Genomic DNA, 26,920 nt, shown 5'->3' on the forward strand with positions numbered 1-26,920 from the left:
GTCTCATATTAATCAGGACATATTTAACATAGTTTGATTCAGAATTTACCAACATGTGGTCACAATTTTAGAAAATCACATAATGAGTGGCTATGCCATTGCTCTTGAATCACTGAAACAACATGCCGCACCCTTCTGCATGTGTACTGGCCGTGTCCAGGTGATACCATGCATACTTGTATGTATCTTCCTACTTTATCACATCATTCTGTGAAGTTATGCCTTAGCATTTTACATATTGAATATTTAATACTTTATTATAATTAATTTCCATAATTTCTTCTATTCTAGTTAACCATGATACTGACTTTAAAAAAATTACGTGTGTAGCTAAGTTGTATCATATATTAACCTCAACTCAGAACAGTAAAGGTATATTACATATTAGTTGTTATAAACAATATCACATATTGTTATAAACAGTACTGTACATTATTTGTTATAAAAAATATAGTATATGTGATGGTTAATATTAAGTGTCAACTTGATTGGATTGAAGGATGCCTAGAAGTCTAGTAAAGTCTCATTTCTGGGTGTGTCTGTGAAGGTGTTGCCAGAGGAGATTTACATTTAAATCAACCGACTGAGAGAGGAAGACCTATCCTCAATGTCTGTGGCCACCATCCAATCGGTTGCCAGTGAAGCTAGAACAAAGCGAGCGGAAGAAGGGGGATAAGCTGCCTTGCTGAGTCTTCTAGCTTTCATTTTTCCCATGCTAGATGCTTTCTGTCCTTCAATATCAGACTCTGGGTTCTTTGGCCTCGGATTTACACCAGTAGTTTGCTGGTTGGCTCTAGGGCCTTTGGCCACAGACTGAAGGCTGCACTATCAGCTTTCCTACTTTTGAAACTTTTGGACTTGGACTGAACCACTACTGTCTTCTTCTTGGCTTGAAGACAGCCTATCATGGGGTTTCACCTTGAGATGGTGTGAGTCAATTTTCCTTAATAAATTATCTTTCATATATACATATATCCTATTAGTTCTGTCTCTCTGGAGAACCCTAATACAGTACTCTATTATTAAAAAGTAAATGTGCCTCTGCTAGGTAGTACAGATAACAGTAGTGGTGAGGACAGGAAATAGAGTGGTTAAAAAGCAAGTGTCAAGTCAATGGGCACAGAAATAAGTCTAAAATTACAAAGAGTACTAAGCCTTACGAAGAAAAAGAAGGTCATGAATTGAAAAGAGAATAGCAGAAGAGAACTTAAATTGAATAGTCGAGGTTCAGAAAAGGCTTCTCTAAACAAAGATAAAGAGCAACAAGATGTTTATAAGTTGTCAAATGAAGACAAGGGGGCTGCACTGTGAGTAGAAGGAAGAGCATGTAGGAATAAATATATGGTCACAATGGGCTACAAGAGAGGAGAAGGGGTTTAATCAGTTTGATCAGAAAACACAGGACAAAGCAGCTTTTCCACATCCCACATTCTTTTGTGCATAATTCCTCCACCTTCCTAAATAGATTTTGCTTTAAAAGCAATTCAGATCTCTCCTCAGAATCTATTCAATGAACCCCAAATTTCTCCTGAGAGAAGAAGAAATATAAAGCGTCACTAGAATGTACATTTCCTTGCCTAAATGCCTTGAGATAGATTAACGTATTCCAATATTTTCTCTAGGTAAATGCTATCTGAATTGGAAAATTGGGATTTTTACTCTGTACTCTGCATTTAGCATGGTCTTGCCTAAACGTTAAAGCAAATGACTTCTTGCCTAAGGGTTTGAAAATAACAAAGCCAAGCAATATGCATCCATGGCTCCCTTTGGCTCATTCAATCAAAAAAAAATTAAGTAGCGCTGTTTTCATAACTACCATTGTGGGGACACTTCAGTGTTGAGAGAACAAGAAGCTAATTCCTATTCTCCTAATGTGATGCAGTGGAGAAAATTCAGAGGAGGATTTGTCTCATAAACTGCAAATATGCAGGGGGTGACTCCAATCAAACACAACAAGACTTCTTTGTAAGTGTTTACATAAAAGGAAACCATCTATTTCTTGAGGCCAGTTATCTCTCCATTATGCAATCTCTCACCCACTTGGGGTACAGACATGGAAAAAGTGCAGTTGATTGAAAACCTGTCCAAGAATCTCCTTCCTAACTGTGGCTTACGTCAGAAAAACTGGGAGATGTGCAAACTCTCAAGCTCTCATCTGATAGCATTTTCCTCTCCTTCTACACTTTTATTTGTAACAAAACAAGGAGGAAATGCATTCTTATTTGAGTCTGGGTTGAACAGAATCTTTAGCCTAAGATTTGACTGGCTATGACATCACTGACAGATAGGCTAATTGGGATGGGGCGGAGGCTGTGCCCTCTATCTTCCTTTCATTAGTCAGTGGAGGACATTCATTTTCTTCTAACATATCAGAAAAACAATAATTCAAATCTTATTTGGAAAGGCTGGAAATTTTTGCTTGAAAAATTAATCTTATAATACATGGAATTGCTGTCATACTTTCCAATTTGGGGAGAAGCTTTACGGTTAACTTTAAAATGTAATGGTTTTGAGTTGATAGGTCTTGGGAAAATTTTAACTTGACTGTAATTCCAAGTAATGAATGTGCTTCAAAAATATTCAAGAATAAATAATAATTAAAATGTTTATTTTAATAAAATCTCCATAAGATGTAGTCTCTTTTATTTCAGAAATTGCATTGCCTTGTGTTTAGTGCTTGTGAAATGAGAAGTATAAACTCTAAAGTTCTAGTGTATAATCCCAATATGGGATCCAATCATATTGATAAAATAATACATAGATGCCTGAAGATTAGAAAAACAAATTACACTAAACTTTGAGGTACTATAATCTCCCTTAGATTGAATGTAAATATAGGTGTGCAAATCTATTTATGACAGATGAGGGTCAAACTACTGCTGCTTAGAAAGCTCCTTGGCTGCAAAGCTTCTATTTCCTATGCAGAACCTTGATATTGTTTGTAAATTCAAAACTGAAATGTTCCTAGACTCCATGGCTTAGTTAGGAATTCTACATTTGTATCCCAGATATCATACATGGCAACATGAAAGTGAGAGTCTGTGATTAAGATGTGGATTATGTTGCTGGGCACAGTGGCTCATGCCTGCAATCCCAGCACTTTGGGAGGACGAGGTGGGTAGATCACCTGAAGTCAGGAATTCGAGACTAGCCAGATCAACATGGTGAAAACATGTCTCTACTAAAAATACAAAATTAGCCGGGCATGGTGGCACATGCCTGTAATCCCAGCTACTTGGGAGGCTGAGGGAGGAGAATTGCTTGAACCTGGAAGGCAGAGGTTGCAGTGAGCTGAGATTGCACCACTGCACTCCAGCCTGGACAGTAAGAGTGAAACTTCATCTCAAAAAAAAAAAAAAAAAATGTGGATTACGTGGTCTACAGGCTAGATAATGAATAAAATTCAAGAGTGATGAGAGAATTCATTCTTCCTGTTAGCAGGACCCCCAAATCACACTGGCCTCCTATAAACACCCACTTAGAACATTCTTTGGGAGAGACAGAGAAGAAATTAGGTCCTCTATCTACTCTGCCTCCTGATTTATGTTTCACCATCTATGAATCTGATATTAGAGAAACCTTGGTAATACCATTACTATGAGTCCAAATGTTTCATATCTATTATTTCATTAACCTATAGAGGTCTTGGTATCTCACATTGTAAATGTACATTTTTCTACAGAGATTGTCCTAATGTTCAGATATTAGGGTTTGGTTCATCACCCCAAGAGTGGTTAAACTAAAATGCTCTATAACATGGCAGATTCATTAGAGCATTCCATTCCAGGCCTCAGATTAGAAATCTCCTCACTAACTCCAGCTAAATGGAGATCAAACTCTGCCCCAGTGTATTCAGCTAATCACATATTTATGCACTCATACATACATCTGGTCAATTCAAATATTTGAGGTAGGACCCACATTCAAGGCTCATCAATACACCTAACTGTATCCTTTGAGAGACCTTATTAACTCACGTGTTCCCCCTTTGTTCTTCATTTTATGATCCCAGGAACTTTCCGCACTAGCTCCAGGCAGTTACGTCTGAGTTGCCTGCAATGTAATCATATCCTTAAGGCTAAATAAAATTGAAAAGCATCTGCTTAAAATTCTCTGAAATGTCATGAAAATGCCTATACAATTCACTTCCGAAAATGAATATGATAAAATCCATTGTTACTGTGTACAGCAATCCACTGAAGCGCCATCTCTTTGGTCACACTCTATTCTGAATTTTAACACAAAGCACACAATTTTGCTTTAGATTGACATATTTTTACAATCTTCAGATCAATCTGATACATAGTAAAGACATTAATAGTGCCTAGGGACCCTTCCTACAAGTATTAACCTTACGGAGTCTGGACAATGACGGGACACGGTTTTAAAGTAAAAATCTTGCTCAGTGCCTCAAACTTGCCGAAGTCTGTTGAGATCAGTTAAAAAGACTGATGAAATTTCTCTATCTGCTGGGATGCTTCAGCTAGAAAAAGTAACATTTACTCATATTCCAATATGTGTTTTTCTTTAGTATTTAATGTTTCAAAAAGAAAGCAGAAAAAGCCTCAGTAAATTCCTGTGGTACTTGCTTAAACTGACATATATGCAGTTGTGGTTAATATATTTTTAACAAAATATGATTTTAAAAATCATCAGTTACCCCTTTCAGAGTACAAAGTATTCTTTGATTATTCAGCCATTGAAATAAGTGCAAAAAATATTGGATGACCCTCATAGTCATGTTAAACAAGATTCATCAACTCCTAAATAAGAATCATAAGCTTCTACAGGTTGTTCATTTCGGAGGATAGCATGGGTTGTTGTTGTAGAATTGATGGATCCCTATCTAGGGACCAATTTTATTCAATATTTTCAGTGATCACCCTGGGAAATCAAGAAAGAACCTTGAAGAAATTATTAAGTACATTCTGATGTCCTGAAATACTATCTCTGTTCAACAGATGGTAAATGCATTCAGAGGTCCTAGTTGTAGTCATTGAGGGATTGCTGTATGCCAATCATTCTGCTCCAGGAGCAACCGCACTGTTAAGATATGCAGCAGATCACGAGCCTCCACACAACCTGCACAAATATCCGGACTGACACTCAGCCTAGAGGCAGGTAGATTGCAGGAAATCTAGCAAAAAGAAACCTTCTGAGAACACCACATTAAAAACAATTCCGAATTCAGCTTGAGTCTAAAGACAGCAGTATTAGAAAAATCAAATAAAGTAATTCACACATTTTAAGGACACAGTTGGGCATCATGGATCATTAATTTACAAATATGCAGTTTGGCAACATTTTACAATTTACATTATAATCATGCTACCTTAATTAACTGTATAACAACTAGATCACATCTCAATTCCGAAACACATTTATTAGCATCACTTTTCAGAGAACTGAGATCAATAGTAATAAGTTCTCACCATAGAAATTCCCCAAAACATCAAAACTCTCATTCCTAAACTTCAACCTAGCCTCTAAACAAAGGACAAAGGGTGTGGTGGTGGTGGTAGTGGTGGTCAGTCAGAGGTAGGAAAATAGCAATGAGAAGTGGGAAAATGTGTAAAGCAAGAATGAAGCTTAGTGACAACGCTCTTGAAAAGAAACAGTAACGAAGAGTAACTCCTTTAGAAACAATAAATCGGTGGACATTTTGCTTGTGTTTGTTAGCTTGTTTAGCAAAAGCGGGATGTATGAAGTGAAAGAAAAATGAAGCCAGGACAAAGGAACATATGTTAATCTACTCCTCTTTTCCAGCTATTTTATACCCCTTTATCCACACAAAGCCTGGTGGAAGGTACTGCAGGGAAGATGAATAATACCATCTAGTGAGACAAGATCTTACAATTTATGTGATTTAGTTAAAGACGACACCTTGAGAAGAGTTTGCAGGAGGAGAGAGACTTTGAAATCAGCTTTTACACATGCCTGCCTGCTGATGCCATGCCATGCTTCCTCTTGATAGCCCGAGTAATAGCAACAATTGTTATTGGCATTCATCACTGGTAGATCAAACCAAGTGCTGAGGGCTGGAATTCCTTTTCTAGGCTTTCTCCTTGTGCCCAGTCCCACCCTTTGCAAGAGCCACCAAGTCATCACCAATAAACACCTGGGATCTTCAGAAATGTATTGGAAAATCATTGATCTAATCTAGTCCAATTCAATGTCACCTATTCTAATCAAGAAGGTGACGTGATCTGCACACATATTTAGTAAGCAGAGGGCTAGGATTTACAGTCAGATCTTCAAATGATTACTTCAATGTTCTTTCACACACCTCAAATTAGATGGGATTAGAACCAAGTGCAGTTAGATGCTGCCTTTGGATAGAATGTGTGGTGGCACTGAGAACTGAAGCAGGGAGGCGGCTTTGACTTTATATATTCTCCATGTTAGGAGATCAATGAGTTGGAAAATATTAAAAATTGGCCTAAGTTTATGTAGTGAATAAATTGGTGGCAGATTGGCTCTGAAGTTCATGTTTGAACCACTATACTATGAGTGCTACATTAAATATTTAGTTTAATTCTTAATTTGGTAAATTTACTTAATTTTTTGATAGCAACATTTAAATTTTAAAGATTACTATTATCCACCTATATTTTATAAATTGCCTATTCATCTTTTACTTTTTTTTTATTATGGATATCTAACTGTATATTAATATTCAAATATTTTATTTTTATTCTGAAGGATTTGCTAATTTTATGAACATGGATTTTTGTTTCCATTAGGACCTTTCTCTAAATAAAAAATTTAATATTTTGGAAATATTTTCATGTCATGAAAGCCAATACTTTTCATACTTTTATTTTTTAATTCCTATTTTATTTGAAATTTATTTGCCATAAAAAAGGAAAGTAACTTATTTGAAAGGATTACTGAACCATTCTTGAATAATTTGCTTAGTTTTAATAATCTTTTTTCTTATTCATTTGTAATACCACCTGTATCAAATAATTCATCCTTACACATCACAGAATCTGTTAATAGATGAGCTATATTTCTTTCTCAATGGCCTAGCTATAGATTTTTATGCCAGACTACAGTGCTAGTATATATATTAGTATTACTACTACAACTACTACCAACAATATTTTTGTTATTGTTGTTGTTATTTTGTAAGGAATTATAGAATAATGAGGTTAAGAACATGAACCCTGAAGTCAAGAATGCCTGTGTTCATACAGGCGTCAACATGTCGGAATTTATTAGTTATGTAATTTTGGGCAAATCAGAGAATGCCCACTTTTCTTAACTGCAAATGGGGATTAATGATGGTACAACTGGCCCTGCGTATCAGCAGTTCCACCTCCACAGATTCAGACAAATGCAACTGAAAATTTTCGGAAAAAAAAAACACAATAAAAATAATACAAGTAAACAATACAATATAATGACAGTTGACAAACATTTACATTGTATTAGGTATCATAAGTAATCTAGAGATATTTTAAATTATATGGAAGGATGTACCTAGATTTTATGCAAATAAAACACGATTTTATGTAAGGAATTTGAGTACCCACAGATTTTAGACTGGGGGTGAGAGGTTCTGGAATCAATCCCCAAGGAAACGGAGGGACAGGACAACTGAATCTATATCATAGAATTTTGGTGAGGAATGAGTGACTTAATATACTTAGAGCATACGAGGTTACCTATTATATGTTAAGTACTATGCGATTGTTATCATTTTATTTCAGTACTCCAAACCATTAATTTAATTAACTCTAGAATAATTATGAAAAGTTCCAGAAATTATTTGTGAATTTGGTTGGAAAAGGAGTAATATTTGTAAATTAAGTTGGAAAGAGCTGATATATTTATAATATTCATGAAATAATGGTATGTCAACAGTTATAAAAATGAAAAGACATGTCATCCACTATGTCTTGTAATTCATTTTTTTTTTTTTTTTTTTTTTTTGAGATGGAGTCTTGCTCTGTCCGCCAGGCTGCAGGCTGGAGTGCAATGGCACCATCTTGGCTCACTGCAACTTCCGCCTCCTGAGTTCAAGTGATTCTCCTGACTCAGCCTCTGGAGTAGCTGGGACTATAGGCACGTACTACCATGCCCAGCTAATTTTTGTATTTTTAGTAGAGACAGGGTTTCACCATGTTGTCCAGGATGGTCTCAATCTCTTGACCTCATGATCCACCCACCTTGGCCTAATGAAGTGCTGGGAAAATTTTCTCATAGAAATTATGGAATTCTATTTAAAGTCCGTTGCCATATTCAAAGATATATTTTATTTTTCTTTGTATTTTTTATCTTTTTTTTGTTATGTGGAGAAATTATTGATTTTTTTTCCAACATTTTTGTGGTAAAATACACATATAAAGTTTACCATCTTAACCAGTTTTAAGTGTACTATTCAGTAGTAGTAAATATATATTAATAATGTTGTACAGTCATCACCACCATCCATGTCCACAAACCTTTTCATCTTGTAAAACTGAAAATATTGATTTTTAAATATTTAACTGATAAAAGTCAAACATCTAAACATTTTTATTATTAGTTCAAGTGATGTCTTGGTGTTGCTGTTACTGTTGTAGATATTCTTAGATCAGATTTTAGATAAATAAAAATAATTTTTGTCTCTTTCTTTCCAGTTCACTAAACTTCATGCCTTACTTCATTTCCTGAAATACACCAAACAAAAAGTTTTCTCATAGCAGCCATCTGCAGCTTGTTTCTCATTTAATAAAACTGCTCCTAGGTTCTCATTTTAAATAGCAATGTTATCTATTGATTTTCTTTAACCCATAAGATTTTAACAATAACATAGTTTAAATGGCATCAAACATCCTTTTGGAGATTTGTTGAGGTGAACATACAGATTTTATTATTTGACTGAATAATTATATAAGACAATTATCTGTATTAAATTATGCATGCCTAGAATAAGCTCATCTTTAATAATATACATTATATCTATGTATTGATGAAATTGATTTGTTCTTTTATTTAGGAGTTTTGTATCTCTGTGGTATTCTTCTTTACTTGCTATTTTGTTTATTTACTTTAATTGACAAATACAAATTGCATATAATTGTCATGTACAACAAGATGCTTTGAAATATGTATGTGTGCTGGAATGGCTAAATCAAATTTATCAGCATAAGCCTATTTCACATACTGGTCAGTTTTTGTAGTGAGAACATTTAAAATGTATTGTCTTAGTAATTTCAAGATTACAATGCATTTTTATTAACTGTAGTCATCATATTGTACGATAAACTTCTTGAAATCATTCCTCTTACCTTACTGACATCTTGTATCTTTTGATGCATTTCTCCCCAGCTCTCCTACCTGCAACCACAGCCCCTCGTAATAGCCATTCTTCTCTCTGCTTCTTAGAGCTTAACATTCTACAATTCCACATATAACTGAAATCAGGCAGTAAAGTTTTGGTATTATGGTTACGTAGGTTCATCACAGTAGGTTAGGGGGTCTTTGATTTTCCTAAAATTTTATTTTTCTGGGCTTAAAAAATGTTAATATGAGAATTAACTTCACTTTTGCATTTTCTTTTTTTCCTAATTTTTTTTTTTTATTATTATACTTTAAGTTCTAGGGTACATGTGCATAGCGTGCAGGTTTGTTACATATGTATACTTGTGCCATGTTGGTGTGCTGCACCCATCAACTCGTCAGCACCCATCAATTCATCATTTATATCAGGTATAACTCCCAATGCAATCCCTCCCCCCCCCGCCCCCCATGATAGGCCCTGGTGTGTGATGTTCCCCTTCCCGAGTCCAAGTGATCTCATTGTTCAGTTCCCACCTATGAGTGAGCACTTTTGCATTTTCATGTAATCTGCCTATAAAACCATGCAGGGCAAGAGCCTTTTAAAGGATAATTCTGTGATACTTTATTTTCCATTTTTCAATAGGTATTAATTCAATGTTTACATTTTTATAATTATATTTTTCTAAGAAACTCATTCAACGTGTCAAGATTTTCAAATGCATCAAAATGGCCTTCACAAAGTAAATTTTACGTAGTTTTTAATCTCCATATCAATAATTATAGTCCCTTTATTATTCATGATTTTGCATATTTTATTTTCTATTTTTTATTGAAATTGCCAGACATGTGTTATTACTGCTGATTTTATCCAAGGATTTTCTATACTCCTTCTGTTTTCAGTTAATTAATTTCTGCTGCCATTTTGCTATCTCTTTCCTTCTATTTTTCTCTTTGTATTCAAAATGTATAAATGATTTTAATGAATATGAGATTTAATGCATTTTTATAAAAATAACTTTACCCACTTATTTAATTGAATTTGGTCTTAGAAATGAATAAAAATTGTTTTTTTAAATATGTTAAATTCTAATATTTCCATTGAATATAAATTATAATTTCTAGTTCATTTAGTTTTTAATAAGTCACATGGGATTCAAAATGTTTCACAAATTCAAAATGTTTCACAAATAGGTTTCAAAAGACTTACATAGTAGGTGTTACCAGTAAATCTGAAGAAGTCACTCCACAAAATCGCCAAAAATAGTCTTCTGATACCTATTCAGCTGCCATCTTGTTTTTAAAAAGTATTTTAAAGATCCTATGAACTTTACTTGTGACTTAGTACTCTGTACAATAAATATCAAAATAATATTCACATATTTTTTATATTAGAATATCATAATTAAATGAAATATCAGAAAATTAGAATATCTACATCTAAAATCCCAAAAGTAATGGGACTTTAGTACTCACCTCAATTCCTTAGTTTTTTAGATGAAGAAATCGTGGCTTAAATAACTAAAGAGGTTAACCATTCATTCATTCATCCAGTTGTATTCCATGAGGGAAGTGTATCACACACCATGTTGAAATTGGGGCAGGAAGAATGTGGGAAGAATGATGAGCACATGACTGCTGAATTCTAGGAGAGCTCAATGTGGTGAGTCTCATGTAACCATATTCACTCATCATCCTGTTTCATTTTCTTCATTTAGCTGCAAATAATCTTATTTGCTTACTTGACTATCCCACTACCTTTTATGGTGAGATGCACAGAGAAAATAAGGGCTTTGTTTACTACTCAATGTACAGAACAGCTCCTAGTGTATAACAAGAGCTCAATGAATGTTTGCTCAGTTAATCAACAAAGGGATTGATTGGGCCTGGAGGGTACATGGAAGTCAGTGGTACTACTGAAGTGCGTCTTAGACAACAAATTTCTCACCAGAACAGGCAGCAAATGTAAGGACTTCAAAACTAAGATGACAGAGCAGGCCCTGCCAGTGGAATGGCACCTCTTCATAATTTCTATAGTTTAAAGGGTGTAGGAAAGAGTCAGGAGAAAAAGACACAAGAAAGAGAAGGGGCCTCACATATCAAATCTGAGAGTGCTGACTTTAACCTCCTATCTTTTCAGAGATGTTTCTCTTTTTTAGAGAAGGCAGGATAGATGGGTTTTAGAAAGATCACTTTGGCAGCTGTTTTGAGAATAAATTGGGGGGAGATTATAAGGTCACATTGACGGTTGCCAGTGGAGTTGCAGCTGAAATATTTTTTCCACTGTACATCATCTCATCTCCTAGGAGCAAATTCCTTTTTGATTTAGATTGAAAAAGAGAGACAGACATTCGTTTGGTCAATTAAGGGCCTAATTTTGTAGGATTCCTGGAGGTTTATCTATCAGATAGTTTAGAAAGGTAAAAGGAAATCGCTGTAACTAATAGGTGTCAGTGCTTAGATCCCAGATGTTTAGCGTCTTCAAAGATAAAAGGCTTGTTAACGGTAAGGATAGAGGCTGCAGATAACAGATGGATCAGCTCTGTTGTCTCTGCATGGCACTTTTTTCCGAGTTTTTTTTTTTTTTTTTTAATCTTACTTTGTTAAAATAGTTATATTTACTTTTCAAAAAAAAGAAAGTATTTACTTTTGAAAAATATAAACTGGCTATTAGCAATTGAAATAATTTTTGTATGTAGGCCTTTGTTCATTTGGAAGGAGTTTTGGGTGGGGAGATCAAGAGATATCTTCCTAATACACAACAAAAATACATAACCCATTGAAGGGGAGATAGTGTCTTTATAAGTCTCTGCTTTAATTCATTTTTAATTTACACCCATCCTCATTTTAGAAGATTTACAAAGCTTTATATGACAATTAGTTTGGGTAACTAAAAAATAATCAATAGTCATTCTATTTTCTATTGCAGTTATAAATTTATTCTGAGAACATATCAACATTCATATAAAGCAGAAAATATGATGCAAAATGAACCTCTATCAATCCTATTTGAGCGTCTTCCAAATTTTCTTTTTTCATGTTGCCAGTTAAAATTCAGCCAAATGGAGTACCTGAACTTCATTGAAATCAGTTTAGAGTTTATTTTTTAAAAATAGCATTATAGAATTTATTCAATAGTAATTATTTAACATACTGGTGTTTTAAGAAAAAGAACATTGGATTTCTGTGTTACATATACTGCTAACTTGTGGGAGTCAATCACTTTTAGTAAGTAAAGGATATGTGAAAGATGACCAAGAACAAAATAACTTCAATATTTTCATTAATGGACATCTTTAATTTCTCCAAATACTGATATTTTTTAATTTCACTATGTCAGATTTTAAACTCATAAATAAACTTAGATATAGCATTACTTAATAGTTAGCTGCTGTTATATTTATCTACTTTACAAATAGATCATGAGCTTCTCAAGGGCAGAAGTTTTGTCCAATGTTTACCTAGCACTTAGTGCGATGTCTTGGACATAGTTGGTACTTAGTAAAGTTTATGGACAAATAATTTCAGGTACATCATATGTAAGCAATTTCATTCTATTACAGCATCTTAGCACCAGAAGAAACCATCAAAATTATCTAGTCTAACTCTACCATTTTACAGAAAAAGGAATACCTATTCAGAGAGGCAGGGTACCTATTTGATGAGCACAAAGCTCCCCAGGTCTCTCAACTCTTATTCCAATTTTTAGAGTTTAGAAAATTTGAGATTTCTGAGCATTAAATCTTTGATAACAGGAAATGAGCTTCAAGGTGTGCTATGATACATATAAATTCAATTCAATGTTCAGGTGTCAGAAACCAGGTACCAGGAGTTCAAATTAAGACATATAGAGAGGGCTGAACACTAACTCAGTGATACACGTTCTGCTTTTGAAAGTCTCCACTACCTTTCTGTAGAGGAACACCCTGGCTTCTGTGTCACATAGAAAGCATAGCCCTATTGGAGAGCATAACATAATAAGAACTATTATTCTGGATTTCTGATGCAAAAATATCTATAATTTGTAAGTAAAATTCTCTAATGAGAACATCAAAAGGGTTACATGGAAAACAGGTGTTACTTTTGCCAGAGACTGCTATTTACCAGTGTGTTCCGTCTTCTTCCTGGAACACAGCTGGCCCACATTTCCCAGTGTTCATGGCTTTGAGGTGTAACCATGTGATTTAGTTTAACCAGTTGAATGCAACCAGAAATGAGGTACAGCACTACCAGGATTTAGCATACAACTGACCTCCGTTTGCTCATTCTGATATACAGATTCCTAGGACAAACTTCTAAGTCACATGCTAAAGTTACCAGGAACATCAGTAGCCTCAGTTATGAGTGACTATGAGGATCAAGGGCTGCCTATTGACCAGAAACTCCCTTGAAGCATGGATGAGACACACAATGCCACTGTTTTCAGCCTCTTGTATATTGCAGGGACATTTGTTCTAGGAATTAGTGTTACTTTTCTCTCAAATTTCTGTGATAGAGAAAAATACATCATTTCTATCCGCTAGAAAACATTCAACATCTGGACTATGGAGTGGCAAAATGAGTATATTCTTCTACACTGACTTTCTTCACAGTTGCTCTTAGATATGTAAGCATCTAGCATAGATAGTATTCATTTAACACCACCACCATAAGCTAATTAAGGTTCCATTTTGCCTCATCCCATAGGGCAATGGTTCTCTAATGTTGGTGTTTACCAGAATCACCTTGAAGGCTTATTAAGCCAGAGTACTCATCCTTTTTCCAGAGTTTCTGATTTTACTGGCTTTGGATACAGTCTGATAATTTGAATTTGTGACAGATTCCAGATGATGCCCCTGCAGTCAGTCAAGGGACTACCCTTTGAGAAGCACAGCTATAGGGCTTCTAGATTACTCCAAAAAATGTGACCCAATAGTTTCACACACTAGCCATCTATGATAAGCTGTCGTCCTCTGGAAGTGGTACTATCTCTGTGGCAATACACCTGATGCAATTCTGAAAGGGAGACAATCGCAGGATCTAACTGCAACTGCTTAGCTAATAAGGAGGTGTTTCTCACTGTCAAAATTGTCAAAAACAGCACTTGTGTTCTGATGGAGTGCAGCCTGTTTGGAGTTGGAAAAATTAGCTGACAGGTAAGTCAAGTCCTCCTTACGGATTTAAAGGTAAGGTTAAAGCTCATCTGAAGATGAAAAGAGGAAATGAGATGTTGAAGAAAAAAAATATCTGTAGGCCACAGACCTGGAGAAATAAAACATCATTATTAAAGATTTACCAGAAGAAAAAACAGAATCTCACCCTGGCATGAGGGGAAGCAGCCAGCCAGTTCACCACCAGAAATTCATTAAAAGTTGTTGCAAAAAAAAAAAAAAAAAAAAAAATCAACTCCAGCCCAAAGAGAAAGGCTTCTCTCTGCTATAGCACCACTTTACCTTCCAGGTGCCACCAAGATCATTTACTTCAGATGGCAGCAACTTTCTAACTGCTCCAATTTGTTGATATTTTGTCTGCAAGACAGTGGCATCAGCCTGCAAGGGATGCTTCCAGCCATGAGCTTGACCAGGCAGGGCATGTGCAGAGACAGACTGACAGCAAGATTCCTGTGCAGCAGCTATGTGATGAGGTGGAGTGGGACCTATGCAAGCAGGGAGCATGAAGTCAGTCTTCAAAGATCCACTGAAGCCAAACTTCAAATATAGTGACAGAGCTGTGGATTGCTGGGGGAAAAAACACTGACAGACAGGCAAGTCTTGTTTACAAGGTTCTAAGAAAGAAAAGCCTTCAAAGCAGAGGCTTGGAGAGATGTCGAATCTAAGAGGCAGACTTGAATAAACATTGACAGTGCTGTAAACAACCAGTCGCGTCTTTATTTGGAAAAGCAAGTAAAGGTTACACATCAGTCTCTAGTTGAATTAAAGAACAATAATTATTGTTAGCAATATCCTCAAGGTAAAGGATCACAAACTGAAAATTTTAAAGGAAAATACTACTAAAGGAATATTGTATTAAAATGATACATATATTTAATGACAATTAAGAGTCTATATTTATATAGTGCTCTGAAGTGTTTCAAATAATGTTATGTCAACTAATCTTCAAAATGACCCTGTGAGGTAGGCACATTAGCCCTATTTTACAAATGAGACTGTTCTGGCATTAATATCCACAATTTCCAACTTCACTAATTTCTTCTCACTTCAGAAGTCTTTATATCCTAACCCAAATAATATATCAAATCTAATCTGCAGTAAACAGCATCTAAGAAAATCACATTTTGCAATTGCCCTCTGCAGTATAGCAAATATATTAAATAGATGTTCTTTTTCACAATGGCATTTGAAACCGCCTTCTTAATATGAATGGAAAATTTTAGACAATTACTGGGATTCACGAAAGAAAAGAGTATCTGCTGGGCTGAATGCTGCCTGGAAGACCGACCTTATTTATTCAAAAGATTATATATACACACAAATACACATAAAATATTTTGAATAAGGTGTGTATATATACATAGTAAATATATATATTTACTCAAGAGAGCTATATGTATACATAGTATATAAGTGTATATATACCAGTATATGGTATATATAATATATATATATATATACACACTGTGTACATATGTGTATACATATATTCACACATATACAGACACATATGTGTGTGTGTATATATACACACACAGATATATATACAGACACACACGTGTGTGTATAACTTTTCTCTCTCTCACACAGTGTCAAACAGTCCCTCTCCTATAGCAGCTGGTAGTAAAAGGTGAACCCTTGCATTAAAAACCTGCCTCTCTCCAGAGTTTTGCTCTGTAAATGTTGCCTGCCTTGTTTGTGGGGGCTATATAACTACACTGCACCAGCAGCAGCAGTACCATAGCCATCCCTATCATCATTGTCATTATCATCATCATTCTTTCCCACCTATTACATCTAATGGAGCTCGTTTAAACCAGAGCAAACACCAGAGAAAGTGTGTTAGTTAACTCAGTACACAAAGGCTATTTAGAGCCATGAATGAAAAATCCAGAAATACTGAAGATCTCTTGGAACCTTCATTAACGGATAAGGGTTATATAAACGGGGATGCCTGGAAAGATGGATAGGCAATCCATATTTATCTTCACAAAATTAAGTTCATATAAATGCTGTTCTTTACGTAGAAGCAGTGTCGCATAATGGTTAAGTCTGCTGATTCTTGAGCCAGACTACCTAGGTTGAAAACTCAGCTCTGCCACTTTAGCTGTGTTGCCTTAGACAGCTTAAACTGCCAGTACTTCATTTTCTTCACCTGTAACATACTAACAATAATAGTATAAGAATAGGTGAATCAGTTTGACCCACTGTGTAAGTAGTTGTATTAGTATTATTTTAAAACTGCTACAGTCATGGCTTGCAGATTCTTTCAATGGAGCTTTGCCTCCATGACTTTTGGATACCATGAAGCCTCGGTTCACAGTCTGGTACTCCATCCCCACCAACTGTTTTCCAAGTAGACTAGTGTTGTGCTATTAGAATTCTGAGCTGGTTTTGAGAGGCCAATATGATGAGACCATTCCTAAACATTTTTTTTTTTTCACGTGGGGATGAAGAGTGAATTTCTAAATAGAAATCAAAGGTGATAGAAAAGTGATACTATCTGCTTTCATCTATGAAAAGACAAATTCTGGGGTCTCCGTTTGCATCAGAAATCATTTTCAAGATATCTCACTGTATTACTACATACTATAAAATGGGTTGGTACTCTGTTGTGGGACTTTTGGAGGATCCTATTTACATGAGTAACTGAAAAGCTATATAGGAATAAATCTACCTATAAAAAAATTCCAGTTGAAAAAGCTGATTATTAAAAAAATGAAGATTTCAGGGGCATCATTGTTGGGGGAAACAGCTGTAATTTTGATGATGAATGAAATGCTCTCTGACCCAACTCCATAAAATCATATTTGAATCTCTTGGGTGCTTGAAAGTTGTCGGCAGTTTGGGGAGGGGGGCATATTAATAAGAAATGAGTTTTAAAAAACTGAACAGAGGATACTCAAAGGTTAAGAGAGCATTTGGTATAATCACAAAACATAGCTCAAATTGCAGTAAAGAGTACTTAGGCTATTTCAACAAGGTGATCAATTATTGGAACATGTATGGTTTCAACACGACTCGGAGCAACTGAAGAGCTCTAAATACGGGAGACTTGGAAACCACTGACAGGAACAAGGCATAGGACAACATATGATAGTTAAGATGACTACAGGAGGGAGCACACACAGAGTATGTTCCATAACTTATTCAAGAAAAACAAATCAGTGAACTCTTTCTTTTATTGAGAAAAACTAAGCTACATAATTTTTAAGAATAATGATCTCCTTGAGTCATAATAATGAATTTGGGATATTATATAATATGAAATTTCTTAGTCCTATCTGCTCTGGGCATCTCCTATTTTACAAAGGAGAGATTTGAAAGAGATTAGAGGGATCCTAAATTTGGGTATAGAACCAAAGAAAACATTGGTTATTATTATTATGGCTAACCTTTGAAAAAGCCATAAAGGTATAAGGTATTCCATTAAAGCATTCATATTCTCACCTGCTCACTCCTTTTTTGGACAGCTATATACATTGCAGGGTGTTTAACTCAAATGAGCACAGGAGTAACTGGTAGATGGGGACTAGATATATCTGTAGATAATTGTGTTACCCTCATGTGAATTTGATGCCATTGTTTAGTGATAGGCTTTAGTGTACCTTAGCAGGTGATGAGATCTTGAAATTGCATACTTTGGGTTACGAATTAAAATTTACATTGCTTTCAATGTATGCAAGCATTATATAAAGAATACTGCCAAGCCTTGGATATATTTGAAGTACACGAAAAAATTGAGCACTGGAAATGACTTCTTATAATCTCCTCCAATCCCTTCACTGCACACGATGAAATTAAATCCAGGAGATGTTAAGTGACTTTCCTAAATAACCTGTGTGACAGAGCCCACTTTGAGTATGGCTATTCAGTTTTTCACCAAACATGATGCTGACTTATGTGTTGGTGAAAGAATATTAAGGGTCACTCTGTCTCAATATAGAAAACCAATTTCTATGAGCCTAGTTAGGGGTCGGTAGCAATTGCTTAAAACTGGAGAAAACAGTATCTACACATTTAGAGTGGTGGAAATGGGAAGGAAGAAATTAAGACATATTTAAAAATGCTCATAATTGCATGGGTAAGAGGAAGTAATGGACAGAAGGAGATAGAGCATTTGAAATAAGAAGATGAAGTATACTAGTGTTAAAAGTACGGATACATTATTTTCATGGGATGCTTGTGGCTGAAATTCTATACCAAAATTAACATGTTGGAACTGAGAGAGACAATAATTCCCCTTATTATGATATGAAACTAGTTTTCCTTAAAACTGACACCAAAAGCAGATATTAACAATGAGGCTTCTTTATTATTTAATGAAAACTAGAAGCAAAAATCAAACACTAGAATGCCTTTTTTAATGATCGATAAAAAGGTGTTTATAACTGCTCCCTATGATAGACATTTGCAGCATGAATTAGAAAGTGGGACCTGGGGAGACAGGAGTCTGACAAAAGTAGCTGCAGAAATTAGCTGTGTGTAACAAAATTCAACCCCACATCCTGGTGGTAGAGGGAAATCCAAAGAAATCAATCAAAAATGATATTTAATTTTAGAAAAGGGAACAGTGACAAAATGACATCATTAGTAAAGAAAAACTACAAATAAATATATATAATGCACTAGATAACTTAAAGGTCTTAAAAACTTCAAGTCTTGAGTATAGGTGGGTTTCAGAAAAACAATAAAGACAAAACTTGTAAAATGTCATTTATTACCAATACGTAATCTACAAGAGGTATTCCAAGGCAAAGGGAAAACATAAAAAATACAGAATATACATATTTAAAAAAGAAACAAGGAGGGTCACAAAATACTTCAAATAAAGCTGGAGTCCCAAAATAAATGTGGAAGTGGTACACATGACAGTTTAAAGAGCCTAATAAAAGTTATTTTTTTAAAAAAAATATTTTAGGTTCAGGGGTACATGTGCAGGTTGTTCTACAGGTAAACTCATGCCATGGGGGTTTGTTGTAAAAATTATTTTGTCACCTATGTCCTAAGCCTAGTATCCAATAGTCATTTTTTTCCTTAAGTGCAGCAAAGGGAGGGAGGGGATCAGGTGAGAATCCCCCAGACTCTCTGGCCACAAGGGTGAGAATGCATACTCAGGGTACAAAGGTAAAACTTAGGAAACTATATTTTTTGCCTCAGTCTTTTTCAAGGTCATTATCAGTTTCATATTTTAAAGGGAAAGTAAGATCAAAGGATGCTATATACATATGATCTTTGAAAACAAATTGACAAACCAAATGTAGATGAGTCATCCTTGCTGGGTAACATCCATCTACAAATTCTAAAAGTAACACAAAGGTGGGACCTTGAGATTGTAGATCAATTTAGATGTGCTTTTAAACTGCCACATTCTAGATAATTTGAGATTTGTCAGAAAGATTTTCCCACAACCAGTCATCAAAGAGAAGCCAAGTGAAACTTTCTCTCATAATGAAGTCAAATCTCAGTGAAAAGCATTAAACATATGATGCTCAGCCCCAGTCAGAAGCAGCGCAGTAAAGAAGGAACACTGGGCTGGAAAGGAAAAGATCGTGTCTTGCTATTCCACCATCTAGCATTGTATCTCACTTAAATTATTGAAACTTCTAAAGTCTCAGTTTCCTCATTATTAAAGGGGTATAATGATCCCTAACCAATACAAAATAAATAAAAATAGGAATTTAAGGAAATAACAATTGTGACTGTCAAATAGCAATATCTAATATTTTTAGAGTTGTCTCTACATTGCCAGGCATTGTACTAGATGTTTTACATGCAATTATCATATTGCAGGTGTTCAATATTTTTAGCTTACTTTCTTCCCCACAGAATATTATTGGGATCCAAATAAGTTAGTGTATCTGAAAATACTTCATAAAGTGTAAATTGTTGTGAGCATATAGGTAGTTATGAAAAGATCATGGGATCTGTTAACACGGATGTATCACTGAACTGGCAACCGAATGTAAGCTATTGGAGAAAAACCAACATGGGTTCCGTAAGATGAAATAACACTGGATTAATTTGCTAGCCAATATCCTAAGGTTGTTTAAAACTACTATGATCGTGAAGCAAGAACAAATTAATTGTGTATGCCATCATGTAATATCTTCCTATTTTAAAAATAAAAGCACGCACCAAAAATGATATTCAAAAATAGAGCATTGATGAATAAATTACGACATGAGAGACTAGGCAACCATAAACAGAAATATGGTAGGTGAATATTTAATAATAGAGAAAAAATTTCATAATATGCTATTGAAAGAAAAAAGTAAACCATAAGGTATATGTAAATCATAATCCTCATTTTGTAACTTATGAATACATATTTTGCGGGGGAGAATCTGGAATGGTATACAACAAAAAAATGTAATAGAAACTTTTGTGGTATTGAGAAACTGATTAATTTTTCATTTTCTTCCTTGTGCTTTTCTGTGTTTTCTCATTTTGCTATAATGAACACATTAATTTGTAGTGAGAAATATTTAAAAATACAAACGACTTTTTAAACCATACCACGGAAAACCCTAGCTTCTTCACTCATTCTAAGAATATAAAAAAAGCAAGCTTTGCTTCAGAATGCAATGGGAAGTACTTCAACGTTCCTTCAGTGTTGCCAAGGTTTATTTAACAATATTTTCTCACCATATATTATACAAGAACAGAACTAAACAGATGGTCTACATCGAAAACTCAGCAATCTAGGAAAAGCTATCCTCACTCTACCTATTCATCATATACTACATTGTATATATAACATATACACACACACACATACATAACTCCTTATCATCTTCTTAATAACATACATGCCTAAATCTTTTATAGATCGCACATGTCAAAGTTATCGTACAAGCCACACCCACATCTGTGTGTGTGTTTGTTTTCAAAATATGACAGGAATGCTCACACTCATTGCATGACCCTACTGACTTTAAAAATTACATTCTCACATATTTACATATTTGTAGATTTTATCCAAAAAAAAAATCTATATAACTTGGAATTTCCAAGGAACAAAGGCAAGGCTTGAATTTGACTCTGTATTATGTATGCAAATGGTATCTTGGTATTGAATTAGTCTTCCAGAAGCAACATTTCCTTTATGTCACTTCCTTCCTGGACCAATCAATGGTCCTTTATTTCTTTCAGGATGAAGAACAAATGGTTCAGCCTGGCATCCAAGGTTCACCTTGTGTCTCCAGGCTTCCTTGGCAATAATTCCCAATATAAACCTTTAACTGCACTCAGGCCAGAGTCTATACTATAACTCATATACAGAATGAACATTATTTTCTCTGTCCTTTGTTCGTGTTATTTTTCCCAATGGAAATATACTTCATCTTTTTCTTCCCCCTATAAATTCTCCTATCCTTCAATACTAGGCGTAAGTCCGTGTCCATACTACATTTCCATCTCCTGATTTCTCTCAATTCATTTTCTGAAAATTCTGCTTTATACTTTATCACACTTCATCTATAGATCTTAGGAAACTATTTCTTAAGAATACTAGACACTCAAAAATTTCATACTGAATTAAGCTCAAATGTCCAGTGGTATACATTTTTATAGAAATAAGGTTTAATATGTACCAGAAAAGAGCTGATAATATGATTTTATTGACTTAATTATAAATAAATGGTGCTGCTACCAATTTTTTTTTAAGTTTGGCTTTTTAAAATCTGGCTATAAAATTAGGTCAGCAAGATCTCCTTGAAAAGATTTTGTTGGGAATTAGTCTTTTTGTATGTATTTGAATGTAATAAAATGGTATTTCTTTAAAAATAGCATTTAATTCAGCCGTTTTGCTAATTAAGACTAGACTTCTCCCCAATCGGAATAAAATCATAGACTCATCTAATTTTTTGAGCTCAAAGACACCTTAGAGATTATTTCCAGAATCAGAGAGTAACTTGCCCAAGGCCACATAGGTGGTTAGTCAAATATGACTTTTCTTTTAATTCTGTAAGTCATTCTCTTTTATACTATTGTTTAGGGTTGGCAGCATGATATAAAGAAAAGAACCTGCATTTGGAGACAGAGGCACAGGATTCATTCAAAGCCAAGCTCGGTTTTACTTGCGTTAAGCCTCTCTACTCAGCTAAAGAGTGGAAATTATAGAACATCACCTCACGGACTTGTTGGTAATAGTAGGTAATAGGCGATAGGCAATTCTATGCACAGCCACTTTAAACTGTAAAGCTTGTATCCCCTGTCTAACCTGCAATGGTGGTTTACACACCTACATGCAAGAGATCCTCTGTGAACTAAGCCCTGTTGATTTCATCCCTGAATCTCTCTTCTGTGGCCTCACCTCCAATGCCACAATCTTAGTCTAAACCAACATTTTCTTTCTTGTTACATAGTGAAAGCCTCTGAATTAGCTTCTTCCCAATCAATCATCCTTTTCTCACACTGCAGCCAGAGTCCTCTTCTAAAAACTCCTACTTCAGGTGGCACTTTCCTGTTTTAAAACTCATCAATGCTTTCCCTCAATTTCCCCTTTGGACTAAATCCCATATTCTTGCAATGTCCCTAAAGGCCCTGCAGTGTTGGGCTTACTTAATTCCTCCAAACTTACCTTCTGTCACTTTCCTCTTTGGTCCTTACACTCCTGTTCCTTCAGTTCCTGGATTATGTTGGTCTCTTTCATACCTTAAAGCCTTGGCAAGACTTCTCTTTGCTGTTAAAGCTCTCTCTACCCACCTCTGCACATAGCTAACTCCTACTCATAATTTAAATTTTACAATTACACGTTAATTCCTTAAGCAAAGCCTTTCTTAACTCCCCAGACTAAACAGAGTCTCCCTAAAATATAATCTCATAGTACCCTAAACTCTCCTTCTTTAGGTATTATTACGGTGGCAATTAATTTATTATCTTTTATGTGTCTGTCTCCCTTGCTATAAGGTTTATGAATGTGTTTGCTTAAGACTTAATAAATATTTATGGAAGGAAGAAAGAAAAAAATAAACAATAAACGGAAGTCTATTAGTTGTTTTTCTTGCATATCCCCCACTTTCCTCACTTTCCTATATTCTGTGCCTTGTATATACCCTAGCTAGCTGAAATAACTACCCATTCATCACATTACACATATCATACAAACAAAAATAACTTTAAACCCACAGAATGCCCACTGTTTGCCTTCCTCCTCATCACAAACCACATTATTGCCTAATGGGAAAGATAGGAAATTAAAATTTCAGTAACAAAACCATAGTTGTTACTAGGAGCAGTTTCAAGCCTGCATCTGTTATGCCGGCACAGGTTTGCATCAGGTCAGTAGAATTGTCTTATCTCTGTTACTTGAGGCAGAAATCATCAGGCAGTTTCTTTCCATTCCTGTGTAGAGAGAGGATCCCCAGTGGAAAGCTGACCTGGTCGTGTGGGCTGTCTGGACTCAACTGACCCAGTCAGAATGTCCCTGATAATTTGTCAGAGGCAGCTACTCTGGGTTTCCTCCTAGCAGCTTGCTGTTCTCTCCTTAGGAGATAGAATCACAAATATCTCCTCCTGGGAGTAGGATATACCTTCTAGGTCTGCCAGGTTGGAGGAAGGAGATATCACAGGAGGTGGAAAAACAAACCTCTCTTCCTGCCCAATCTTGGGAGTACACAACTGCCTTCCAAAAGAGAGAAAAGAGGGCAGGTCCCTGAATCAGGGAAGACATTCATATAAATTATTGTTTCCTCATCAAACACTTGGCATTCGTTCAGTTTAAAAACTAAGTTGTATTGTTGGCTTAAATGTGACCAATTCTACACTTGAAATAAGGCCCTATAAATAGTTCCTCAAGAGAAGTCCTTGACATAATTGATAGTCAATGGAAGGCAAATACTAATTCTACATGTCAACAATGCCAGCATATTTCCTTGCATAACTTCCTATTTGTTTCTGACTTTTTTCACACTACAATAAGAAAGAAGAAACATAGAAGAAGAGAAGGTATGAAGGTTATTTGAGCAGCAGAGTTCTGGTTGGCTGACACCCTTGGCGAGATTCATTAATCTTGGAGATTCTCACTCTCATTGACTAAACAACAGTGATTCACACAGAGTTACACAGCCACAGTGGCAAAATTAATTGGAATCTAGTCCCCCTAACATTTCTTCCTTCCTTCAGCAATTCCTCAATACTGCAAGCTAAAATATTAAGTGAGACTGTCATAATCTTATGAAAGGGAAAACAAACAAAGGGTGTTAGCACAGAATTAAAGGTGGACATGTTTCATTTTGTTTTGTTTTGTATTTGGCTTTATCCCTTTGAGCAAAACAAGAAGGCAGAGGTAGTTTATGTAACCCTGTATCAATACTGGTATCTTTATTCAGCATGAAATTAGCACTGGGAGCTCAATATGGCTTTTACCCAAGTCCAGAGAAAGAAAGAAAGGATGGAGGAAGGGAGAAAGAGACAGCTATGAATACTGGTAAATTCTGTTCAGTTAGTGGCAAGCAGCCAGATAATCCCTTTTAATTTTACTCTTTATTTCATCTGGCAGAAGCAAATATTGCATTTTCTTAAAGCTTTATAACTTTAAAAGTATGCATAATGACATGTGACAGGCACTATTATCCCAATCCAGTAAACAAGGAAACTGACACTCCCGTAAGAGTATTATCTATGTTTTATCAGGAATTATGAGTGAATTTAAGACCAGTGTCTAAGTTGTCTAATGTGTACCTCAGTGTTCCTTCCACATGATGATCTTTCCAACTAAGTGTCCAGATGAGCACTGCTTATGTTGGCAGCATAAAGGCTTTTAAGTGAAGAAGATAGAGAATACAAGAAAATCATGAGTGGTGGAGAGGTAATGGTACACAACGAAGATTCACTTAAGAAAAATATTTCTATATTCCTCATTTCAAATATGCCAAGCATCTTTGAGAGGGTAGAGAGGTATACAGTGACAAAAATGTACTGTGTATGCAACTATGATTTAAAAAGATCTTCATGGTAGAAATATTTTTACGTGCTAGAAGACACTGTGGCTTCAGGATCTGACCCGAATTGTGTAAAAGGAGTCATAGACTTCTGACGTTGACAGTTATCAAATGAAATAAGAAAAGAAATCCAAAGACTTCTCATCAATTGCTTTACTTCCAGGCTGGACTGTGCTTTTCTAGATTAATAAACTATACTAAATAACTTCCACAAAAATATATCATATATTGTTTTCAGCAGTCATGGTAATTTGAGCCGGGGGTTTTTGTTATAAGTAATAATCATCATTGAAAGCTTGTGACAAGATCTGGTCCACCACCAATAAAATCTAGAGGACTACACTCAATAAACGGTAAAGTCTGTATTGTTCAGAATGTTAATGTTACTATTATTATTGTTATTATTTTGAGAAAGGATCTCACTCTTGTCTCGCAGGCTAGAGTGCCATGATGTGGTAACAGTTCACTACAGCCTCAATTTCCTAGGCTCCTGTAGTCCCCCGACCTCAGCCTCCCAGATAGCTAAGACTACAGGTGCACATCACCATGCCAGGCTATTTTTTTCTATCTTGTAGAAACAGGGTCTTTCCATGTTGCCAATGCTCTTCTTGAACTCCTGGGCTCAAGTAATCCTTCTGCATTGGTCTCCCAAAGTGTTGGGATTACAGGCAAGAGCCACCATGCCTCCTGACCTAGTACTATTTTTAAGTAGGTAAGGTCAAACACTTATTTGGAATGCAATTTTTTTTTTTTTTTTTTTTTTTTTTTTGAGATGGAGTTTCACTCTTGTTGCCCAGGCTGGAGTGTAGTGCCACAATCTCAGCTTACTGCAAGCTCCACCTTCTGGTTTCAAGTGATTTTCCTGCCTGAGCTTCCTGAGTAGCTGGGATTACAGGTGTCCACCACCATGCCTGGCTAATTTTTGTGTTTTTAGTGGAGATGGAGTTTCACCATATTGGCCAGGCTGGTCTTGAACTCTGAACCTCATGATCTGCCAGCCTCAGCCTCCCAAAATGCTGGGATTACAAGCATGAGCCACCGCGCCTGGCTTTTTTTTTTTTTTTTTTTTTTTTTAAGGAGCTAAGTTTCTCCTGTATCTTAAACAGACAGCCATCATCATGTAGTCAATGTTCATCATTGACTCAGTTCTAGGTTACCAATGTTGCTGGAAACAATGGAGATAACATCAAAAATCCTACCTAGCAGAAAACTATACCTTATGGATGGTATAGTTTTAAAATTATAAAAATTAAATCTTTTAAAATTACTTGGGTAAGTCAAATTAGAAATAAGCCAGGCACAGTGGCTTACGCACGTAATACCAGTGCTTTAAGAGGCCAAGGCCAGAGCATCTCTTGAGGCCATGAATTCAAGATCAGCCTGGGCAACATAGTAAGATTCCATTTCTACAGAAAAGAAAAATAAAAAACAAAATTAGCTGGGAATGGTGGTGGGTACCTGTAGTCTAAGCTACTTGGGAAGCTGAGGTAGCAGGATCCTTTGAGCTAGGGAGCTTGAGGTTACAGTGAGCTATGATCATGCCACTGTACTCCAGCC

Source organism: Piliocolobus tephrosceles, chromosome 2 (genome assembly GCF_002776525.5).
Source record: "Piliocolobus tephrosceles isolate RC106 chromosome 2, ASM277652v3, whole genome shotgun sequence".
Taxonomy (NCBI): domain Eukaryota; kingdom Metazoa; phylum Chordata; class Mammalia; order Primates; family Cercopithecidae; genus Piliocolobus; species Piliocolobus tephrosceles.